General features: G+C 45.6%; 1 protein-coding gene across 1 annotated transcript in view; it reads left to right on the top strand.

Moving 5' to 3' along the window:
* Window positions 1-437: 437 nt before the first annotated feature.
* The window catches only part of fhip1aa (FHF complex subunit HOOK interacting protein 1Aa), a 288,301-nt gene continuing 274,256 nt past the window's right edge, over window positions 438-14,482 (top strand). The window contains exon 1 of the mRNA XM_070871447.1: window positions 438-454. The gene's annotated coding sequence lies outside the window, so the exon portion shown is untranslated. The remainder of the gene's footprint in view (window positions 455-14,482) is intronic.

Raw genomic sequence — 14,482 nt, 5'->3', positions numbered from 1 at the left:
GCAGTTTGAAGGTGCCGCTCCCTCTGGCGGCGGTGGCTGTCCCGGGAAGGCTGAGCTGGCGCTGGGCTGGGCTTGTCACCTCTCTGTGAGCACAGGTTACTTTTACAGCTCCACCCTGCCCGGCCTTTGCACATCGCTCACCGCAACCCGGACACTCCCCGGTTGTCATTCCCAGTTCTCCTTTCCCCCTCCCGCTGGAGAACTGTTGATACTAAAATGCCACTGAGAGCAGATGCTGAACTTGTCTGTGCTTTGAGCAGGGAGGAAGTGACTGCCTAATCCAGGGGATTAGAAACTACAGAAGCCTCTCCTTCCCCCACCTGGCTTTCTGATCCCCGTGCAGGGGAAATACAATAAGCAGGACTGCACAGGGTGGCAGGGGACGGGCAGAGCCCAGCAAGCGGAGAGAGGGAGGAGACATCAAGCTTTGGAGAGCCTCCGCTGCCCGAGCCGGGTAAGTTTAAATGTCCCACTCTGCTGCACTCGCCAGGCCTGAGCTGGGGATTTGGAAGGTTTCAAACCTCGCTGTGTGTGTTTTCTCTCTGCCTCTGTTGTTAATGCAGAAGCCGAGTGCCTTGGTGTTTTGCATGTGGTTTTGCCCAGCGGAGTAACTCGATTCCTTTTATTTAAACTCGACACCGAGCTCGCTTCCTCGTTGGGAAGGAGAGCGCACCTTCTGCACCGGAGCTTGGCGGCACCCGTTACGCGGGGGAGTGGGGCCAGTCGCCAGCTCGGCTGCTATCCACGGCCGCGGCAGTGTGAGTAAGTGCCCCCCAACCCCAGCCCCGGGGAAGGTGCTGCCTGCACCCGCTCGCGGCGGCGCTTGTTTTCCTTTCCCAGTAGTGCTGTGTGTGCATTGGTTGTAAAGTGTATTTGGTTTTGATTGTCCAGGAAAAAAAACGAAAGGTCAGTCACGGTAGAAAATGTTTGCAAACGAGCGAGGAAAGTTGGCAGAACATTGCAGTGGGACCGGGTCTTCACAATACTTGGTTGCTCTGCGAGTAATTCTTTGCCCTTCATTCAACCATCTCAGTCACACTAAAGGAAACTTTTTCTTTGGTTGGTGAAGGAACACCACTTTGAGTGAAATGGAAGATAACGATGTCGATTGGCCTGAGACAGTTTATTCTTTAAGTAAGATGTTTTTTGTGGTTGCTGGAAGTTAACAAGAGCTTGGTTTACATGGAATAAACTTAGTCCTTCATTACTGGCGTGTTAAGTCCGATCCAGCATGAAGGAACACGCCACGGGGCGATGTTATGCGATATTAGCGAGTGCACTATTTTTTGGGGGCAGACAGGTTGCCTTCAGAAGTGTCATGTGACATGTCCCTTGGAACCGAGCTGGCACGGTTGTTAAGGAGATGTGTTTTGGAACGTTACATCACTATTGTTAACTCGTTGAGGGCTGCACCAGAGCCCACAGTAACCAAGTCACACCGGGCTCCACACTATTTATTTTAACATTCATCTAAAATTCTGTAAAATTGTGTTTTAATGGAAATGTAAGTAAAAGTGTTTTTAATAACTTTTAGGGTTGAAAGAGTTTCACCTTTTGTGGTAAAACTGTTTTAGTGCGATTGTCATTTGGTTACATCATACGTTACATTGGTAGTATACTATTATCTACAGTGCAGTGGGTGTATGTGGTATAGAGTGATAATGAGAAGACAGTGGAAAAATGAATGGAATTGCTGAATTCAATCCCTAATTTACCAGTAAAAATCTTGGAATTCCATGTCATACAAACAGATTTTGATTTATTCCATCACTATAGACCAGTAGCACTGGTAATGAGCGAGCCTTAAAAATATGCTTGCGAATGGCCCTAGAAACCTCATGTGGGGAGGTGTACTCATGTTAGGTGTGTACTGCTGCGCTTGTCTGCTGAAACAGTATTAAGTGGCATTTGTTTGCAATGCCATAGCTTTATGGGTTATTTGCTTGTTCAAACTATGTATCAGGTGTTCCTGAAATACCAGTCAGTCGTTGGCAGTAGGACAGCAACGAAGATCACATTTCAAAAATATTCTTCTGATACCTTCAGTAAATACATGATTGTTCAAAGGAAATCCTTATCCACATTCATGGAAGAAGTAAAGAATGAATTGGAAAGTATTACAAGCACATAATTTCGAGCAAGTAGATTCTTACTGTTAAGTTTTTGTTTAAAATCTTGGATTGTCGTGTAGTTGTATAGCATGACCAGCAGCTCGGTAAGTGCTATCAATTTAATCTGGTCCTGAGCTTTACACTGGTGAGATGTTTTTGAACATCTTCCCCAGCTACTTCCATATGAGACAGCATTCAGTCAGCATTAGAAATCTTTAAAAAGAAAGCTCATTCTGGGAGAGATAACTTTCATGTCCATCAGGCTAAACTTTTGCGTTAAGTATTACATATGTTTAGCTTGTTGGTAATTAAAATGTTTCCCCCTTCCCGTTTTTCCACCCCCCCCCCCACCCCCTGGGTAGCATGATAGCACATGCCCCCGGCTACTGTTGCAGAGTAGTGGTTTGGGAATCGGTTGCTTGTCCATCGGTTGTTGTAGGAGGAGCATGGACTGGGAGAATCAATGGCTGGAATGGAGATAATGGTCCAAAAATTGCATTCGTACGAATGCCTCTGACCCGAAAAAATCTACGAAACTACCTGTTGGTCCTGGAGGAATGTAGGATTCCAATCTGAGGCCTTCATTCGCTGCACAGCGCACGGGGACCTATCTTCCACATACAAGCGCATCTGCTGGAATCACTGATAAAAATGGGTTATCTGTTTGTATGTGCTCCCATTACTATCAATGAGAATAAACCCCATAAACATCAAAACACAGCACAATAAATAAATAAAAAAACACCTCACATATTTAAAATTAACTGAAATTAAATGTTTTAGGAAAAAAAATTGGGAATTTTTTTTAACGTGTTTTAATAGGGTTAAAAAATAAATGTACCTTAATGGACAGGGTTTTTAATATAAAAATGAATGATTAAATTGAATTTTTTAATGTTTTAAAAGTGTTACGCTGGTAAAAGTAAGCTATGCGCCTGCTTTTACCAGGCATAAGAGTTTGAAGGACATTCGCTGGGCATGAGTTAGGCAAATAGCCCAATCTCTGCTGCACGGATGTCCTTCCTGCGGGGATGCGTAGAATCTCTTTTGACAGATCGGAAAAGCCGGAGAGGTCACAATTTTTGGCCCATTTTACTTCTCACCCCTTTCTGTTGCTTGTTAATTACAGTCACTAACAGTGCAAGCCACCAAAAGTGGTGTGAACTTCTGTCTTCCCTGTAAAATGCTGCTCTTGTAGGAAAGGCAAAATACTGTCGATGCTGGAAATCTGAAATATAACCAGAAAATACTGAAAATACTCAGCAGGTCAGAGAGCATCAGTGGAGGGCGAAACAGAGTTAACGTTTCAGTTCTGTGAATTTTTGTCAGATATAACAGGTTTTAAGCAAGTACAGGTGCAGAGAAAGGGGGGAGGGGAGTAAAGAACAAAAGTGAAGGTTTGTGTTCGGGTGGAAGGCAGGAAAGATTAAATGACAAAAGGTATGATGGTGCAAGGCAAAAAGGGATGTACTGGGACAAGTAAAGAAACAAAAGATGGGTCTAGAGGAGCTGTAAATGGGAATAACAGAATCGTTACCAACCATGCTGTCTGAAAAAATGGGAACAGGGTAACCTATAATAGGAACTTATTGCTTCCTACAAAAGCAAAATATTGCGTATGCTGGAAATCTGAAATAAAAACAGAAAATGCTGGAGATACTCAGCAGGTTAGGCAGCATCTGTAGAGAGAGAAACAAAGTTAATGTTTCAGGTTGATGACCTTCCTATTTCGACATCATGGCCTGATGGAAACCTGGCTTAAGGGTGATGACACCTTCCCCTAAATGAAACCACCTGGTTATCCCTTTCACCACTTGCCCTACCCAGACCATTGTAGTGGCGGTGTGGTTCTTAGCACCAAATCATGCCTTAGTCTATTCCCTGACTCCTCCAATACCTCTTCCTTTTGAGTATCATGCCTTGATCCATCCCCACAGCCTCATTTAAAATCTTCGTTCTCTACCGCCCACCAAAGTACCATAAAAATCTTACCGAGATATCTTCACTGCTTTCCTCCCTCATCCTCTGCATCGTGCAACTTCTCATCCTCGGTGATTTCAACCTCCATCTCAATTCATTATGCTGTCGCTCTCCTCTGAGTTCACTGCCCTCCTATCTTCCCTTACTCTCTCCTCAGCCACCCCTCGACCTTGCCATCTCATGTGGCCTCGCTACTCCATCATGTCAATCATAGATAAGAGCACCTCTGATCACTTGTATTTCTCTCCACCCACATCCCCCTCTCCCCTCCCAACCATAATTCCTTCTATTGCCTCTGCCAGTTCCCTTCTTTCCCCTAGCCCACCGGGCCAAGCTTCCTCTGAGGATCCCCCCCTGCCCTAGCCCTGAACTCACATCTTGCTCCAGTTTCTCTCTGATCTCCCCTCTTGACCTCTCCATGCTCATCTTGTCCATGAGACCCACTTCCTGCTCCCTTGACCTTATTCCCAATAAACAGCTGACCACCCAACTTCCTTTTCTGGCTCCCATGTTAGCTGGCATTGTAAACGGTTTTTTTCTCCTCTCCTTCAAATCTGCCGCCATCACCCCTCTCAAAAAAACAACCCTTGATCCCACTGTGCATGCAAGCTACCGTCCCATCTCCAACCTTCCTTTCTTCTCAAGTCCTTGAATGTGTTGTTGCCTCCCAAATCTGTGCCAATCTTTCCCGGAACTCCATGTTTGAATCCCTTCAATCTGATTTCCGCCCCTGCCACAGTACCAAAATGGCTCTCATCAAAGTCACAAATGACTTTGTGACTGTGACAAAGGTAAACTATCCCTCCTTGTCCTTCTCAACCTGTCTGCAGCCTTTGACACGGTTGACCGCTCCATCCTCCTCCAAAGCCTCTTCACCACCACTCAGCTGGGTGGGACTGTACTCTTTGATTCCATTCTTATCTAATCTGAGCCAGAAAATTACCTGCAATGGCTTTGCTTCCCACTCCCGTATCATAATTCTGGTGTCCCCCAATGATTTATCCTTGGCCTGCTCCTATTTCTTGGCATCAGTTTCCACATGTACGCTGACGACACCCAGCTCTACCTCACCACCACTACTCTCGACCCCACCATGATCTCTAAATTCTCAGACTGCTTGTCCGACATCCAGTATTGGATAAGCAGAAGCTTTCTCCAATTAAGTTTTGGGAAGACCGAAGCCATTGTCTTTGGTCCCTAGCCACTGACTCCATCCCTCTTCTTAGCATCTGTCTGAGGCTGAACCAGACTGTTTGCAACCTACGTGACATATTTGACCCTGAAATGAACTTCCGGCCACATATCCGTGGCATAACTAAAACCGCCTATTTCCATCTCCGTAACATTGCCTGTCTCCGCCCCTGCCTCAGCTCATCTGCTGAAACCCTCATCCATTCCTTTGTTACCTCTAGACTTGGCTACTCCAATGCACTCCTGGCAGGCCTCCCACATTCTACCCTACATAAACTTTGAGGTAATTCAGAACTCGGCAGCCCGTGTCCTAACTTGTACCAAGTCCCGCTCACCCATCACACCTGTGCTCGCCAACCTACATTGGCTCCCAGTTAAGCAACGCCTCATTTTTAAAATTCTCATCCTGGTTTACAAATCCCTTCATGGACTCGCCCTCCCTATCTCTATAATCTCCTTCAGCCTCACAACCGCCCCCCCCCCCCCCGAGATGTCTGCACCCCTCAAATTCTGCCCTCTTGAGCATCCCTGATTATAATTGCTCAACCATTGGTGGCTGTGCCTTCAGCTACCTAGGCCCAAGCTCTGGAACTCCCTCCGTCTCTCTTAGCGCCTCTACCTCCCTTTCCTCCTTTAAGACGCTCCTTAAAACCGACCTCTTTGACCAAGCTTTTGGTCATCTGCCATAATTTCTTCTTGTGTGGCTTGGTGTCAAATTTATTTGTTTTGTCTTAAAACACTCCTTGGGATGTTTTACCACATTAAAGGCGCTATATAAATACAAGTTGTTGTGCTTGCTTCCTGGAAAAAAAAAACTCTCCCAATTTACAGACAACTGCACTTTCAAGATCCCAACTGTTCACCTTCGGCCCTCCATTCACCATGACATTCTGCAGCTACCGATCGGCTCAACCACACCCTCACCTCCAGCTTTGCTGCCCTAGTCCCCACTAAAACCATTACTATCTCTCACCCTGGCCATTCCCCCGCTACGGCCTCATCTCTGCTCCCTTAAGTCCAAGGGATGCAGACTTTAATGCCTAAACCAGTTGTCCACCATAGCCATTCTCTACCAGATCTGCCTGGACCACATAAAGCACTATCGGATCATGCTCTCATCTGCCCAAACTGCTCACTATTCTGCAAAGATAACCCCTGGCTTCTTTTCTCCACTGCAAACTATCTTCCTAAACACCTCTCCCTTGTCTCCTCCACCCTTGCCTCCAACAACAAGTGCGAGACGCTCATGGACTTAATTGTAATTAAGATTGAAACAATTCGTTCATCTACCTTTGCCGCTTCCCTCCCTTTCTCTAGCCCATGGGGCCAAATGTCCTCTAAGGTTCCAACCCTGCCCTAGCTCTGAACTCGCATATTTCTCTAGTTTCTCTCCTATCTCCACTCATGCCTCCTCTGAACTCATCTTGTCCATAAGACGCACCTCCTGCTCCCTCCACTCCATTCCCACTAAACTACTGACCACCCAGCTTTCCTTTCTGGCTCCCATGGTAGCTCATATTGTGAACGTTTCGCTCTCGGGAACTGTTCCCTCTCCTTCAAATCTACTGTCATCACCCCCCTCCTCAAAAAAAAAACCCCTTGACCCCACCCCCATTCTTGCAACTACCACTGAATCTCCAACCTCCTAAGTCCTTGAAAGTGCTGTCACCTCCCAAATCCGTGTACATCTTTCCCAGAACTCTATGTTTGAATCAGGGTTCTGCCCCTGGCACAGTATTGAAATGGCTCTTATCAAAGTCACAAATGACATCCTATGTGGCTGTGATAACGGTAAACTATCCCTTGTCCTTCCCAACCTCTCTGCAAGCCTTTGACGCAGTTGACCACACCATCCTCCTCCAATGCCTCTCCACCGTTCTCCAGCTGGGTGGGACTGCACTTGCCTGGTTCCATTTTTATCTATCCAGTCGTAGCCAGAGAATCACCTGAATGTCTTCCCGCTCCCGCAATGTTACCTCTGGTGTCCCCCAAGGATCTATCCTTGGCTATCTTCTTTTTCTCATCTACACGCTGTCCCTCGGCTACATCATCCGAAAATATAACATCAGTTTCCACATGTACGCAGACAACACCCAGCTCTACCTCACCACCACTTCTCTCGACCACTCCACTGTCACTAAATTGTCAGACTGCTTGTGCGACATCCAGTATTGGATGAGCAGAAATTTCTTCCAACAAAATATTGGGAAGACCGAAGCCATGATCAGCCACGACCTTATTGAATGGCAGAACAGGCTCGATAGGCCATATAGCCTACTCCTACTCCTAGCTCTTAATTCTTTCTGTTCTTATGTCCATTGTCTTTGGTTTCTGTCACAAACTCCGTTCCCTAGCTACTGACTCTCTCCCTCTCCCTAGCAACTGTCTGAGGCTGAACCAGACTGTTGACAATCTTGGTGTCATATTTGACCCAAGATGAGCTTCCGACCACGTATTCGTGCCATCACTAAGACCACCTCTTACCACCTCCATAACATAGCTCAACTTTGCTCCTGCCTCAGCTCATCTGCTGCTGAAACCCTCAGTCATGCCTTTGTTACCTCTAGACTTGACTATTCCAACGCACTCCTGGCAGGCCTCCCATTTTCTACCCTCCGTAAATTTGAGGTCATCCAAAAATACAGTGCCTATGTCCTAACTCGCACCAAGCCCCGTTCGCCCATTACCCCTGTGCTTGCTGACCTACATTGGTTTCCTTGAGACGTTTTATTACATTAACCGCACTATACAAATAAAAGTTGTTGTTGACTCTTTTTCTCTCTAGCCATCTCCAGTTTATTCTGATCTAAATGGCCACAACCCCCCACATCTACCTTAATTACACTTCCTCGCACTCGCTTCTTATAAGGACTCTATTCCATTCATAGTTTCTCTGTCTCGGTTGCATCTGTTCTGATGATGCCACCTTCTACACCAGTGCTTCTGATATGTCTTCCATTTTCCTCAACCGAGGATGGCCCTCGACCGTATCCATCCCATTTCTCACACTTCTGCTCTCACCCCTTTCCCTCCATCTCAGAAGCATAATAGAGTTCCCCTTGTCTTCACCTTCCAGCCCACCAGCCTCCACATTCAACGGATCTTCCTCCACCATTTCTGCCACCTCCAGTGCGATGCCACCACCAAACATATCTGCTCCTCTCTTCCCCTTTCAGCATTTTGAAGGGATCATTCACTCCACGACATCCTGGTCCACTCCTCAATCACCCCCAACACCTGTTCCCTTTCCCATGGCACCTACCCGTGCATGCACAGGAGATGCAACACCTCCCTTTCACCTCCTCCCTTCCCTCCATCCAGGACTTTAAACACGCCGTCCAGGTGAAACAGCGATTTACTTCTACTTCTTTCAATTTAATATACTGTATTTGCTGCTCACAAACTCTACATTGGGGAGACCTAACGCAGATTGGATGATCGCTTTGCTGAACACAAACGTGACCCTGAGCTTCTGATCGCCTGTCATTTTACTTCTCTGCCCCACTCTGACCTCTCTGTCCTTGGCCCCTTGCACTGTTCCAACGAAGCTCAACGTAGGTTCGAGGAACAGCATCTCATCTTTTGGTTAGGCACTTTCTTGCCTTCTGGACTCAACGTTGAGTCCAACAATTTCAGATCATAAGCACTGCTCCTTTTTTTTAGGACAGCTGGTAATGATTCTGCTGTTGCCACTTACAGCTCCTCTAGACTCATCTTTTGTTTCATTATTTGTCCTATTACCACCCCCGTTTGCTTCGCACCATCATCCCTTTTGTCCTTTATTCACTCCTGCCTTCTATCCTACTACAGACCATCCATTTTGTTTTTTCCTCCTCTTTCCCCCACCCCGCCTTTGCCTCTGTACTTGCTGAAAACCTGTTACATCTGTAACGTTTTCCAGTTCTGACGAAAAGCCACAGATCTAAATGTTAACTTTGTTTCTCTCTCCACATGTACTGCCTGATCTGAGTATTTCCAGCATTTTCAGTTTATATTTCAGATTTCCAGCATCCACAGCATCTTGCCTTTTGTATAAGAGCAACTTGTCTTTTAATCTCTCCTGCCTTCCACCCTATCGCAGACCTTCCCTTTTGTTCTTTCCCCTGCCACCCACTCCGACTTCTCTGGCCCTGCACGTGCTTAAAAGTGTTACATCTCTAACTTTCTCCAGTTCTGACGAAAGGTTACAGACCTGTAACGTTAATTCTGTTTCTTTCTGCAGTTGCTGCCTGACCTGAGTATTTCCAGCATTCTCTGTCTATATTATTAAATGTTGCTCTTGATTGGTCAGGAGTGACAAGAGGAAGCAACTGGTAATTTTGTTCATTACATTTTCAAAGAATTGTCTCTACCAGCGTGGCCTTCACTCATTGCCAATAAATGTTGCATAATTTGCTTGAACTTACACTAAATGAGAAATGAATCTTGTTCTTCTATATACTGGGAAGTACTGGCCTATTTTAACTGCTTAAACCTTGTACTGCACTTGATCAAACTCAATAATAACGTGCATTTATATAGTGCCTTTAATGTAGTAAAATGTCCCAAGATACTTCACAAGAGCGCAATCAGCCAAAATATGATACAGAGCCAAGTAAGGTGATATTAGGACCAAAAGCTGGGTCAAAAAGGTAGCTTTTAATGAGTCTCTTAAAGGAAGAAAAATTATGGGCAGAGCCTAATACAGTCTTGTGGATTCAACATTGAGTTCAACAATTTCAGACCATAAACTCTGCCCCTATTTTTCACAGATGTACATATTTGTACGAACAAAATGGCCGGCGTGTGTCTAATTAGCTCTCCATTTTCATATGATCTATTGCTGATTAGTCCCCTTGGAGGATAAGCCACACCCTGCAGTTTCTCTGGAATGTGTAAATGGAACCGCCCAGCCCAAGTTCTGACTGACTTTGCAAATTGTAATTTGATCTATTTTGACATCAGAAGCCAGAGAAGACAGATCGCAAACAACCCAGCAAAAGCCACCAAGTTCCAGCCGAAGTCCCTTACTCCAGCGCAAATGCATGACCTTACCTCCCCCGTGCCATAGATGGGGCATTGTGTGTGAGTCACAGATTATTAACAGGTTTATTGGGTATGAAGTGAATAGTGACAGTGTCGTGACTTCGGGATATCATCCACTCCAACGATGCCCCTTGTAACACAGGCACCGAGCTTTCCGAGAAACTGGGTGTGGGTGTAAAGGGGGTTGGAAGAACATGATCTGTCTTCCCTGACTTCCATCTCTCCCCTCCGATCTCTCTTCCCCCCCCCCCCCAATCTCTCTTCCCCCCCCCCCACCACCCCCCACCCTTTTGCAGGCGCTTCTGCTTCCTCTTCCTCTTTCGCTCTCTTTCTCGCTCTCTTCTCTCTCACTTTTCTCACTCTCTCTCTCTTCCTCTTCTCCCCCCCCCCCCTCCACCACCCCACCCCCTAGGCACTCTCTCCTCCCCTCTCTTCCTCTCCCCCCCCCCATGCGTTCTCTTTGCCCGCCACCATCACCCTTAGGCTTGGAGAAGCAAAGTGGTCAGAATATTGTGGGTCCCCACTTCTGGTTTCGGGCGGAGTCCAGAGGACGCAAGCGCAGAATGAACATGAAAAGCGTTCGTACAAATAGTCACTTTGTTTTTTTCACATGGCAGCTATTGATTATTCTGCCATTCCAATTTACACCTCTTCTATACTCATCTTAGCTGTCTCCTTTTGCTTTGTACTATCATACCTTTTGTCTTTTTGTCTTTTAATCTCTCCTGCCTTCCACCCTATCACAGACCTTCCCTTCTTTCATCCCCTCCCCCTTCTCTGCCTCTGTACTTGCTTAAAATCTGTTACATCTCTTAACTTTTTCCAGTTCTGATGAAGGGTCATTGACCTGAAACATTAACTCTGTTTCTCACTCTACAGATGCTGCCTGACCTGTTGAGTATTTCCAGCATTTTCTGTTTTTACTTCAGATTTCCAGTATCCACAGTATTTTGTTATCGAACGATCGTCAAGAGCTGTCCCATCAGTCTGACTCTCGGTGGGAAGTGTTCTAGTGGCTGTATGTCGGAGGCTTTGCTGCAGTGTCATTGGGAAGATTTTTGTTTTGATAGAAACATCGGAAATAGGTGCAGGAGTAGGTCATTCGGCCCTTCGGGCCTGCACCACCATTCAATAAAATCATGGCTGATCATTCACCTCAGTACCCCTTTCCTACTTTCTCTCCATACCCCTTTATCCCTTTAGTCGTCAGGGCCATATCTAACTCCCTTTTGAATATATCTAACGAACTGGCCTCAACAACTTTCTGTGGTAGAGAATTCCATAAGTTCACAATTCTCTGAGTGAAGAAGTTTTTTCTCATCTCGGTCCTAAATGGCTTACCCCTTATCCTTAGACTGTGACCCCTGGTTCTAGTACCAGGAACATTCTTCCTGCCTCTAACCTGTCCAATCCCGTCAGAATTTTATATGTTTCTATGAGATCCCTTCTCATTCTTCTAAACTCCAGTGAATACAGGCCCAGTCGATCCAGTCCGCCTCATATGTCAGTCCTGCCATCCCGGGAATCAGTCTAGTGAACCTTCGCTGCACTCCCTCAATAGCAAGAACGTCCTTCCTCAGATTAGGAGACCAAAACTGAACACAATATTCCAGGTGAGGCCTCACCAAGGCTCTGTACAACTGCAGTAAGACCTCCCTGCTCCTATATTCAAATCCCCTAGCTATGAAGGCCAATATGCCATTTGCCTTCTTCACCACCTGCTGTACCTGCATGCCAACTTTCAATGACTGATGTACCATGACACCCAGGTCTCGTTGCACCTCCCCTTTTCCTAATCTGTCGCCATTCAGATAATATTCTGCCTTCGTGTTTTTGCCCCCAAAGTGCATAGCCTCACATTTATCCACATTATACTGCATCTACCATGCATTTGCCCACTCACCTAACCTGTCCAAGTCACCTTGCAGCCTCATAGCATCCTCCTCACAGCTCACACCGCCACCCAGCTTAGTGTCATCTGCAAACTTGTAGGTATTACACTCAATTCCTTCATCTAAATCATTGATGTATATTGTAAAGAGCTGGGGTCCCAGCAATGAACCCTGCGGCACCCCACTAGTCACTGCCTGCCAGTCTGAAAAGGACCCGTTTATCCTGACTCTCTGCTTCCTGTCTGCCAACCAGTTCTCTATCCACATCAATATATTCCCCCCAATACCATGTGCTTTAATGTTGCACACCAATCTCTTGTGTGGGACCTTGTCAAAAGCCTTTTGAAAGTCCAAATACACCAAATCCACTGGTTCTCCCTTGTCCACTCTACTAGTTACATCCTCAAAAAAATTCGAGATGATTTGTCAAGCATGATTTCCATGTTGACTTGGACCGATCCTGTCACTGCTTTCCAAATCACTGCTATTCATCTTCAATAATTGATTCCAACATTTTCCCCACTACCGAAGTCAGACTAACCGGTCTATAATTCCCTGTTTTCTCTCTCCCTCCTTTTTTAAAAAGTAGTGTAACATTAGTTACCCTCCAGTCCATAGGAACTGATTCAGAGTCAATAGATTGTTGGAAAATGATCACCAATGCATCCACTATTTCTAGGGCAGACTATCAGGCCCTGAGGATCTATCGGCCTTCAATCCCATCAATTTCCCTAACACAATTTCCTGACTAAAAAGGATTTCCTTCAGTTCCTCCTTCTCGCTAGACCCTCGGTCTCCTAGTATTTCCGGAAGGTTATTTGTGACTTCCTTCGTGAAGACAGAACCAAAGTATTTATTCATGTGGTATGCCATTTCTTTGTTCACCATTTATAAATTCACCTGATTCTGATTGCAAGGGATCTACATTTGTCTTCACTAATCTTTTTCTCTTCACATATCTATAGAAGCTTTTGCAGTCAGTTTTTATGTTCCCAGCAAGCTTCCTCTCTATTTTCCCCCTCCTAATTAAACCCTTTGTCCTCCTCTGCTGAATTCTAAATTTCTCCCAGTCCTCAGGTTTGCTGCTTTTTATGGCCAATTTATATACCTCTTCCTTGGATTTAACACTATCCCTAATTTTCCTTGTTAGCCACGGTTGAGCCACCTGCCCTGTTTTATTTTTACTTCAGACAGGGATGTACAATTGTTGAAGTTCATCCATGTGACCTTTAAATGTCTGCCATTGCCTATCCACTGTCAACCCTTTAAGTATTATTCGCCAGTCTATTCTAGCCAATTCACATCTCATACCATCGAAGTTACCTTTCCTTAAGTTCAGGACCCTAGTCTCTGAATTAACGATGTCACTCTCCATCTTAATAAAGAATTCTACCATATTATGGTCACTCTTCACCAAGAGGCCTCACACAACAAGATTGCTATTCCCGGGATGGTATCAAGAAAGACTGGATCAACTGGGCTTGTATTCACTGGAGTTCAGAAGAGTGAGAGGGGACCTCATAGAAACGTTTAAAATTCTGACGGGTTTGGACAGGTTGGATGCAGGAAGAATGTTCCCAATGTTGGGGAAGTCCAGAACCAGGGGTCACAGTCTAAGGATAAGGGGTAAGCCATTTAGGACCGAGATAAGGAGAAACTTCTTCACCCAGAGAGTGGTGAACCTGTGGAATTCTCTACCACAGGAAGTAGTTGAGGCCAATTCACTAAATATATTCAAAAGGGAGTTAGATGAAGTCCTTACTACTCGGGGGATCAAGGGGTATGGCGTGAAAGCAGGAAGTGGATACTGAAGTTTCATGTTCAGCCATGAACTCGTTGAATGGCGGTGCAGGCTAGAAGGGCTGAATGGCCTGCTCCTGCACCTATTTTCTATGTTTCTATGTTTCTATTACACATCACCCAGTCTAGGATGGCCAGCCCTCTCGTTGGTTCTTAGACATATTGGTCTAGAAAACCATCCCTAATACACTCCAGGAAATCCTCCTCCACTATATTGCTACAAGTTTGGTTAGCCAATCTATAAGTAGATTAAAGTCGCCCATGATAACTGCTGTACCTTTATTGCACGCACCCGTAATTGTTCTTTGGTGCTGTCCCCAACCTCACTACTACTGTTTGGTGGTCTGTACACAACTCCCACTCACGTTTTCTGCCCTTTGGTATTCCGCAGCTCTACCCATACAGATTCCACATCATCCAAGCTAATGTCCTTCCTTATTATTGAGTAATTTTCTCTTTAACCAGCAACGCTACCCCACCTCC

This window comes from Pristiophorus japonicus, chromosome 2, assembly GCF_044704955.1.
Source record: "Pristiophorus japonicus isolate sPriJap1 chromosome 2, sPriJap1.hap1, whole genome shotgun sequence".
Taxonomy (NCBI): domain Eukaryota; kingdom Metazoa; phylum Chordata; class Chondrichthyes; family Pristiophoridae; genus Pristiophorus; species Pristiophorus japonicus.
The sequence above is the reverse complement of the archived record's forward strand: the minus strand, read 5'-3'. Positions and strand labels throughout refer to the sequence as shown.